Here is an 8,812-nt window from a genome sequence, read left to right on the forward strand (position 1 = left end):
TTAATTTGTTTTAATAGTATATTGACAGTATTGTTTTCTTTCAAAAATCCACTTAATTTTCTTTACCCTATTATTAAAATGGTAATTGACAAAAACAAACTACATTGTCACCAGAAGAGCAATACAACATGTACAAGTGATATATTAAAATCATCTTTCCAGCTTGAATTTCAATGATGCATTGGGGCAACGATTTTGTGAGAAACATCTTCACCCTTAAATATTTTCTTAATTCCTTACCTGTGTGCTAATTAGATATCACCTTGTTTTCACATTAAACAGACTTCCACATGAGAAAGCAGCAAGGATGCAGTGGCGTTAATGTTTCCTGGTGTCAACTTGTATTATTTCAGTAGACATTGAAATGAGGATGCATCTTGCTGCCTTTCCAATGAAGCAAGTTTAATTTAGTAATATGTGAAAAACCATCCCTACAAAGGTGTTAATCAGAGACTTGGCTTTGTGGACACTTTTCAGAGAACAAAATTGTTAGCATAAAAATAAAGCCAGAAATGAAGAGCTGTTTAATCACTCAATTGGATTTTTTTGCCAGCATATTTCTTTTTCTCTGCAACCCACTGCTAAATTGTGCTTCCTAGCTGTTTTTATAAAATCACTGAATCAAATCTAACTCTGATTACATCAGAGAAGGCTAGGTACCCTACACCATAAGAGGGGGTTTGAAATTTTGACTTGTCTACTTAAATATCACCAAAATCTGATCACAAGGTCAATTACGTCCCTGGGTAGGATTTAACCACCAACCTTTTGGTTAATAGCCGTACACACTAACCAATTGCGCCACAGAGACACTTTGCAAAAAGTACATACTGACAAAGGCTAATAAGCATTCATCTAGAACGTTTCCTAGAAAAACTTTAAAAAGTCAATAATCTGGAGAGTTTTTGTAAGATGTTTCTTCCATCAACCAACGAAGAAACACATTGGTACTTTCCCATGATGAGTGAGTGCTTCAGGATCTCTTGCACTTACATGTGCAGCAGAGTACTGCAATGGAAGCATGCTGGGCCCATAACCCAGAGGTAGGCAGATTGAAACTATCCTTTGCTATATACATTTTTTTTTGTTAATTAAAGTAATCCAAAACTGGGATTGATATTTTTGCTCTTTTATTTTTACTTAAAGTACAATAACTTTTACCATTTTAATTTGTTTTAATAGTATATTGACAGTATTGTTTTCTTTCAAAAATCCACTTAATTTTCTTTACCCTATTATTAAAATGGTAATTGACAAAAACAAACTACATTGTCACCAGAAGAGCAATACAAAATGTACAAGTGATATATAAAAATCATCTTTCCAGCTTGAATTTCAATGATGCATTGGGGCAACGATTTTGTGAGAAACATCTTCACCCTTAAATAAAGATTTTCTTAATTCCTTACCTGTGTGCTAATTAGATATCACCTTGTTTTCACATTAAACAGACTTCCACATGAGAAAGCAGCAAGGATGCATTGGCGTTAATGTTTCCTGGTGTCAACCCGTATTATTTCAGTAGACATTGAAATGAGGATGCATCTTGCTGCCTTTCCAATGAAGCAAGTTTAATTTAGTAATAGGTGAAAAACCATCCCTACAAAGGTGTTAATCAGAGACTTGGCTTTGTGGACACTTTTCAGAGAACAAATTTGTTAGCATAAAAATAAAGCCAGAAAATGAAGAGCTGTTTTATCACTCAATTGGATTTTTCTGCCAGCATATTTTTTTTCTCTGCAACCCACTGCTAAATTGTGCTTCCTAGCTGTTTTTTATAAAATCACTTTATCAAATCTAACTCTGATTACATCAGAGAAGGCCAGGTAACCTACATCATAAGAGAGAGGTTGACATTTTGACTTGTCTACTTAAAGATCACCAAAACCTGATCACAAGGTCAATTACGTCCCTGGGTGGGATTAAACCACCAACCTTTTGGTTAGTAGCCAAACACCAGAGCCGGCCCTAACCAATATGATGCCCTAGGCAAGATTTTGACTGGTGCCCCCTAGGGGTTCACTACGGCTGGCCGGCGGTCGGGCTCCCGGCGACCAGCATCCCGGCGCCGGGAGCCCGACCGCCGGCTTACCGACAGCTTGGCGAGCGCAAATGAGCCCCTTGCGGGCTTGCTGCGCTCGCCACGCTACGGGCACGGTGGCGCGCTACGCGCGCCACACTATTTTATTCTCCCTCTATGGGGGTCGCGGACCCCCACGAGGGAAAATAAGTGTCGGTATGCCGGCTGTCGGGCTCCCGGCGCCGGTATACTGAGCGCCGGGAGCCCGACCGCCGGCAAACAGAAGACCACCCCCCCCCTAGCACCGCCACTAGTTCTGCAGGAGATGCCTGGCATGAGTCAGCTGGCAGCTCTGCTAACATCGGTCGCCTTTTGTTTTAAGAAAATGCATCTTATTTGCATTACTATGTGGCTAGGATGCACAAGCAGCTTCTGCTGATTAAAATTATATGCAGCATGCCTATATTCTGTGTGCAACTTCGTCTGTATCTGCATACGAAATGCTACATTACAGTGATTTCCAGGAATACACTGCAACGTAGCATTTTGTATGCAGATACAGCCACAGTCACACACAGAATATAGGCATGCCGCATATCATTTTAATCAGCAGAAGCTGATGGTGCCCCTAAGCATACCAAATGCCCTAGGCATTTGCCTAGTTTGCCTATAGCTAAGGCCGGCTCTGCCAAACACACTAACTGATTGCGCCACAGAGACACTTTGCAAAAGTGCATACTGACAAAGGCTAATAAGCATTCATCTAGAACGTTTCCTAGAAAAACTTTAAAAAGTCAATAATCTGGAGAGTTTTTCTAAGATGTTTCTTAGATCAACCAACGAAGAAACACCTTGGTACTTTCCTATGATGAGTGAGTGCTTCAGGATCTCTTGCACTTACATGTGCAGCAGAGTACTGCAATGGAAGCATGCTGGGCCCATAACCCAGAGGTAGGCAGATTGCAACTATCCTCTGCTATATGCATTTTTTTTTAATTAAAGTAATCCAAAACTGGGATTGATATTTTAGCTCTTTTATTTTTACTTAAAGTACAATAACTTTTACCATTTTAATTTGTTTTAATAGTATATTGACAGTATTGTTTTCTTTCAAAAATCCACTTAATTTTCTTTACCCTATTATTAAAATGGTAATTGACAAAAACAAACTACATTGTCACCAGAAGAGCAATACAACATGTACAAGTGATATATTAAAATCATCTTTCCAGCTTGAATTTCAATGATGCATTGGGGCAACGATTTTGTGAGAAACATCTTCACCCTTAAATATTTTCTTAATTCCTTACCTGTGTGCTAATTAGATATCACCTTGTTTTCACATTAAACAGACTTCCACATGAGAAAGCAGCAAGGATGCATTGGCGTTAATGTTTCCTGGTGTCAACCCGTATTATTTCAGTAGACATTGAAATGAGGATGCATCTTGCTGCCTTTCCAATGAAGCAAGTTTAATTTAGTAATAGGTGAAAAACCATCCCTACAAAGGTGTTAATCAGAGACTTGGCTTTGTGCACACTTTTCAGAGAACAAATTTGTTAGCATAAAAATAAAGCCAGAAAATGAAGAGCTGTTTAATCACTCAATTGGATTTTTCTGCCAGCATATTTTTTTTCTCTGCAACCCACTGCTAAATTGTGCTTCCTAGCTGTTTTTTATAAAATCACTTAATAAAATCTAACTCTGATTAAATCAGAGAAGGCCAGGTAACCTACATCATAAGAGAGAGGTTGAAATTTTGACTTGTCTACTTAAATATCACCAAAACCTGATCACAAGGTCAATTACGTCCCTGGGTGGGATTAAACCACCAACCTTTTGGTTAGTAGCCAAACACACTAACTGATTGCGCCACAGAGACACTTTGCAAAAGTGCATACTGACAAAGGCTAATAAGCATTCATCTAGAACGTTTCCTAGAAAAACTTTAAAAAGTCAATAATCTGGAGAGTTTTTCTAAGATGTTTCTTAGATCAACCAACGAAGAAACACCTTGGTACTTTCCCATGATGAGTGAGTGCTTCAGGATCTCTTGCACTTACATGTGCAGCAGAGTACTGCAATGGAAGCATGCTGGGCCCATAACCCAGAGGTAGGCAGATTGCAACTATCCTCTGCTATATGCATTTTTTTTTAATTAAAGTAATCCAAAACTGGGATTGATATTTTAGCTTTTATTTTTACTTAAAGTACAATAACTTTTACCATTTTAATTTGTTTTAATAGTATATTGACAGTATTGTTTTCTTTCAAAAATCCACTTAATTTTCTTTACCCTATTATTAAAATGGTAATTGACAAAAACAAACTACATTGTCACCAGAAGAGCAATACAACATGTACAAGTGATATATTAAAATCATCTTTCCAGCTTGAATTTCAATGATGCATTGGGGCAACGATTTTGTGAGAAACATCTTCACCCTTAAATATTTTCTTAATTCCTTACCTGTGTGCTAATTAGATATCACCTTGTTTTCACATTAAACAGACTTCCACATGAGAAAGCAGCAAGGATGCAGTGGCGTTAATGTTTCCTGGTGTCAACCTGTATTATTTCAGTAGACATTGAAATGAGGATGCATCTTGCTGCCTTTCCAATGAAGCAAGTTTAATTTAGTAATAGGTGAAAAACCATCCCTACAAAGGTGTTAATCAGAGACTTGGCTTTGTGGACCCTTTTCAGAGAACAAATTTGTTAGCATAAAAATAAAGCCAGAAAATGAAGAGCTGTTTAATCACTCAATTGGATTTTTCTGCCAGCATTTTTCTTTTTCTCTGCAACCCACTGCTAAATTGTACTTCCTATCTGTTTTTTTATAAAATCACTTAATCAAATCTAACTCTGATTACATCAGAGAAGGCCAGGTACCCTACACCATAAGAGGGGGTTTGAAATTTTGACTTGTCTACTTAAAGATCACCAAAATCTGATAACAAGGTCAATTACGTCCCTGCTTGGGATTGAACCACCAACCTTTTAGTTAATAGCCGAACACACTAACCGATTGCGCCACAGAGACACTTTGCAAAATGTACATACTGACAAAGGCTAATAAGCATTCATCTAGAACGTTTCCTAGAAAAACTTTAAAAAGTCAATAATCTGGAGAGTTTTTGTAAGAATTTTCTTAAATCAACCAATGAAGAAACACATTGGTACTTTCCCATGATGAGTGAGTGCTTCAGGATCTCTTGCACTTACATGTGCAGCAGAGTACTGCAATGGAAGCATACTGGGCCTATAACCCAGAGGTAGGCAGATTGAAACTATCCTCTGCTATATGCATTTTTTTTGTTAATTAAAGTAAAGTAAAAGATATGGAGAGGTTACTGATATGCGCAAAAGAACAGAATTGTGCAGCAGAAAACACGCGAATAGAGCATTCATCCAATGCTCAGGAGACTGGATATTAAAAAATATATTTTTCACGTGTTCAAACCTGCGCTACTCTGCTTCAACCATGTGCAAATAATTGGGCAGTTTGTGCCTATATACAGATATATGATAGTGCAGTAAAGTATATGCATGCAAAGCACCACATCCAAACTAAACAAAAAATACTGATCTTTTATAATAAGAGGAAAGCGCTTTCTTTCTGATTACAGGAACCTATGGATTGTATCATTCTCAAAATACATTAAGGAGTATTTGTAACAGGAATTCGAGAACTACTCAATTATAAAAGATCAGTATTTTTTGTTTAGTTCGGATGTGGTGCTTTGCATGCATATACTTTCACTGCACTATCATATATCTGTATATAGGCACAAACTGCCCAATTATTTGCACATGGTGGAAGCAGAGTAGCGCAGGTTTGAACACGTGAAAAATATATTTGTTAATTAAAGTAATCCAAAACTGGGATTGATATTTTAGCTCGTTTATTTTTACTTAAAGTACAATAACTTTTACCAATTTAATTTGTTTTAATAGTATATTGACAGTATTGTTTTCTTTCAAAAATCCACTTAATAGTATCTCACCTGGCAGGTAAGTAGGAGTTGGGCTAGAGCTGGGGAGGGTCGCTGCTCGGGCACCCCCCTGTCAAGTGAAGGAGATCCAACTGAGGCAGCACAAAGGAACTCTTGAAAGAAGAACAAGGCTAGAGGAAGATCTGAGACAAAGAAATCTGACTTTTACCAGAGCTGACCAGAGGAAAGCACAAACACAGTCCCCCACTACCACAAATAATGCAGTCGAGTTTCCCACATTAGGGGAAATCACAGGGGTCAGCATACCCAGAATGCAATGAATGAACCTCACCCTGGGAGAACAATCTTCATGACCATGGTATCTCCTATGCAAAATAAGTATGATTTGGGATAGGGCTGGGGAGGGCCGCTGCTCAGGCACATCTCTGTCAAGTAAAGGAGATTCAACTGAGGCAGCACAAGGGAACTCTCATCTGGGGACAACAACTGCAGGGAGAACACATATTTTCAGATGAACATGGGAGGGCAGAAGGCTGCCTAATACTGAAGCACCCCCAAACAACAAACCAAATGCAACAACTAGTACAAGCATTCCTGGGGGAAGGTCTGCAGAAGACGGATTTGCATACGGTGATGTCATCCAAGCAGTGGGCCAAAGTTGGCTGGAACAACTGAAGAAAGAAAAATTTTTTAAAGCCTCCTGTTAGGCCATCATCTACACGACATAGCCCTGAATTTTCCAATGCGCAGCTCTTTGCAAAAGAGAGATATTGGCAAGGAAAAGCTGTCTTGTACCTTTGCATTTTTCTCCCAAACGAAGGTCACTAGAAAGAAAATGTTAAAGCCTCCTGTTAGGCCATCATCTACACGACATAGCCCTGAATTTTCCAATGCGTAGCTCTTTGCAAAAGAGAGATATTGGCAAGGAAAAGCTGTCTTGTACCTTTGCATTTTTCTCCCAAACGAAGGAAACTAGAAAGAAAATTTTAAAGCCTCCTGTTAGGCCATCATCTACACGACATAGCCCTGAATTTTCCAATGCGCAGCTCTTTGCAAAAGAGAGATATTGGCAAGGAAAAGCTGTCTTGTACCTTTGCATTTTTCTCCCAAACGAAGGTCACTAGAAAGAAAATTTTAAAGCCTCCTGTTAGGCCATCATCTACACGACATAGCCCTGAATTTTCCAATGCGTAGCTCTTTGCAAAATAGAGATATTGGCAAGGAAAAGCTGTTTTGTACCTTTGCATTTTTCTCCCAAACGAAGGTCACTAGAAAGAAAATTTTAAAGCCTCCTGTTAGGCCATCATCTACACGACATAGCCCTGAATTTTCCAATGCGTAGCTCTTTGCAAAAGAGAGATATTGGCAAGGAAAAGCTGTCTTGTACCTTTGCATTTTTCTCCCAAACGAAGGACACTGGAAAGAAATTTTTAAAGCCTCCTGTTAGACCATCATCTACACGACATAGCCCTGAATTTTCCAATGCGCAGCTCTTTGCAAAAGAGAGATATTGGCAAGGAAAAGCTGTCTTGTACCTTTGCATTTTTCTCCCAAACGAAGGTCACTAGAAAGAAAATTTTAAAGCCTCCTGTTAGGCCATCATCTACACGACATAGCCCTGAATTTTCCAATGCGTAGCTCTTTGCAAAAGAGAGATATTGGCAAGGAAAAGCTGTCTTGTACCTTTGCATTTTTCTCCCAAACGAAGGACACTAGAATTAAAATTTTAAAGCCTCCTGTTAGGCCATCATCTACACGACATAGCCCTGAATTTTCCAATGCGCAGCTCTTTGCAAAAGAGAGATATTGGCAAGGAAAAGCTGTCTTGTACCTTTGCATTTTTCTCCCAAACGAAGGTCACTAGAAAGAAAATTTTAAAGCCTCCTGTTAGGCCATCATCTACACGACATAGCCCTGAATTTTCCAATGCGTAGCTCTTTGCAAAAGAGAGATATTGGCAAGGAAAAGCTGTCTTGTACCTTTGCATTTTTCTCCCAAACGAAGGAAACTAGAAAGAAAATTTTAAAGCCTCCTGTTAGGCCATCATCTACACGACATAGCCCTGAATTTTCCAATGCGCAGCTCTTTGCAAAAGAGAGATATTGGCAAGGAAAAGCTGTCTTGTACCTTTGCATTTTTCTCCCAAACGAAGGAAACTAGAAAGAAAATTTTAAAGCCTCCTGTTAGGCCATCATCTACACGACATAGCCCTGAATTTTCCAATGCGCAGCTCTTTGCAAAAGAGAGATATTGGCAAGGAAAAGCTGTCTTGTACCTTTGCATTTTTCTCCCAAACGAAGGAAACTAGAAAGAAAATTTTAAAGCCTCCTGTTAGGCCATCATCTACACGACATAGCCCTGAATTTTCCAATGCGCAGCTCTTTGCAAAAGAGAGATATTGGCAAGGAAAAGCTGTCTTGTACCTTTGCATTTTTCTCCCAAACGAAGGTCACTAGAAAGAAAATTTTAAAGCCTCCTGTTAGGCCATCATCTACACGACATAGCCCTGAATTTTCCAATGCGTAGCTCTTTGCAAAATAGAGATATTGGCAAGGAAAAGCTGTCTTGTACCTTTGCATTTTTCTCCCAAACGAAGGTCACTAGAAAGAAAATTTTAAAGCCTCCTGTTAGGCCATCATCTACACGACATAGCCCTTAATTTTCCAATGCGTAGCTCTTTGCAAAATAGAGATATTGGCAAGGAAAAGCTGTCTTGTACCTTTGCATTTTTCTCCCAAACGAAGGTCACTAGAAAGAAAATTTTAAAGCCTCCTGTTAGGCCATCATCTACACGACATAGCCCTGAATTTTCCAATGCGTAGCTCTTTGCAAAAT

At 38.9% G+C, this 8,812-nt stretch overlaps 2 non-coding genes across 2 annotated transcripts; both read right to left on the reverse strand.

Moving 5' to 3' along the window:
* Positions 1–3,828: 3,828 nt before the first annotated feature.
* On the reverse strand, positions 3,829–3,902 carry TRNAS-ACU (transfer RNA serine (anticodon ACU)). Its single transcript has one exon. It is a non-coding gene; the product is annotated as a tRNA-Ser (tRNA).
* A 2,293-nt stretch (positions 3,903–6,195) lies between these two features.
* Positions 6,196–6,359, reverse strand: LOC135027096 (U1 spliceosomal RNA). Its single transcript, XR_010223631.1, has one exon. It is a non-coding gene; the product is annotated as a U1 spliceosomal RNA (small nuclear RNA).
* Between the last annotated feature and the right edge of the window lie 2,453 nt (positions 6,360–8,812).

The sequence above is a fragment of the Pseudophryne corroboree genome, unplaced genomic scaffold (genome assembly GCF_028390025.1).
Source record: "Pseudophryne corroboree isolate aPseCor3 unplaced genomic scaffold, aPseCor3.hap2 scaffold_454, whole genome shotgun sequence".
Lineage (NCBI taxonomy): Eukaryota > Metazoa > Chordata > Amphibia > Anura > Myobatrachidae > Pseudophryne > Pseudophryne corroboree.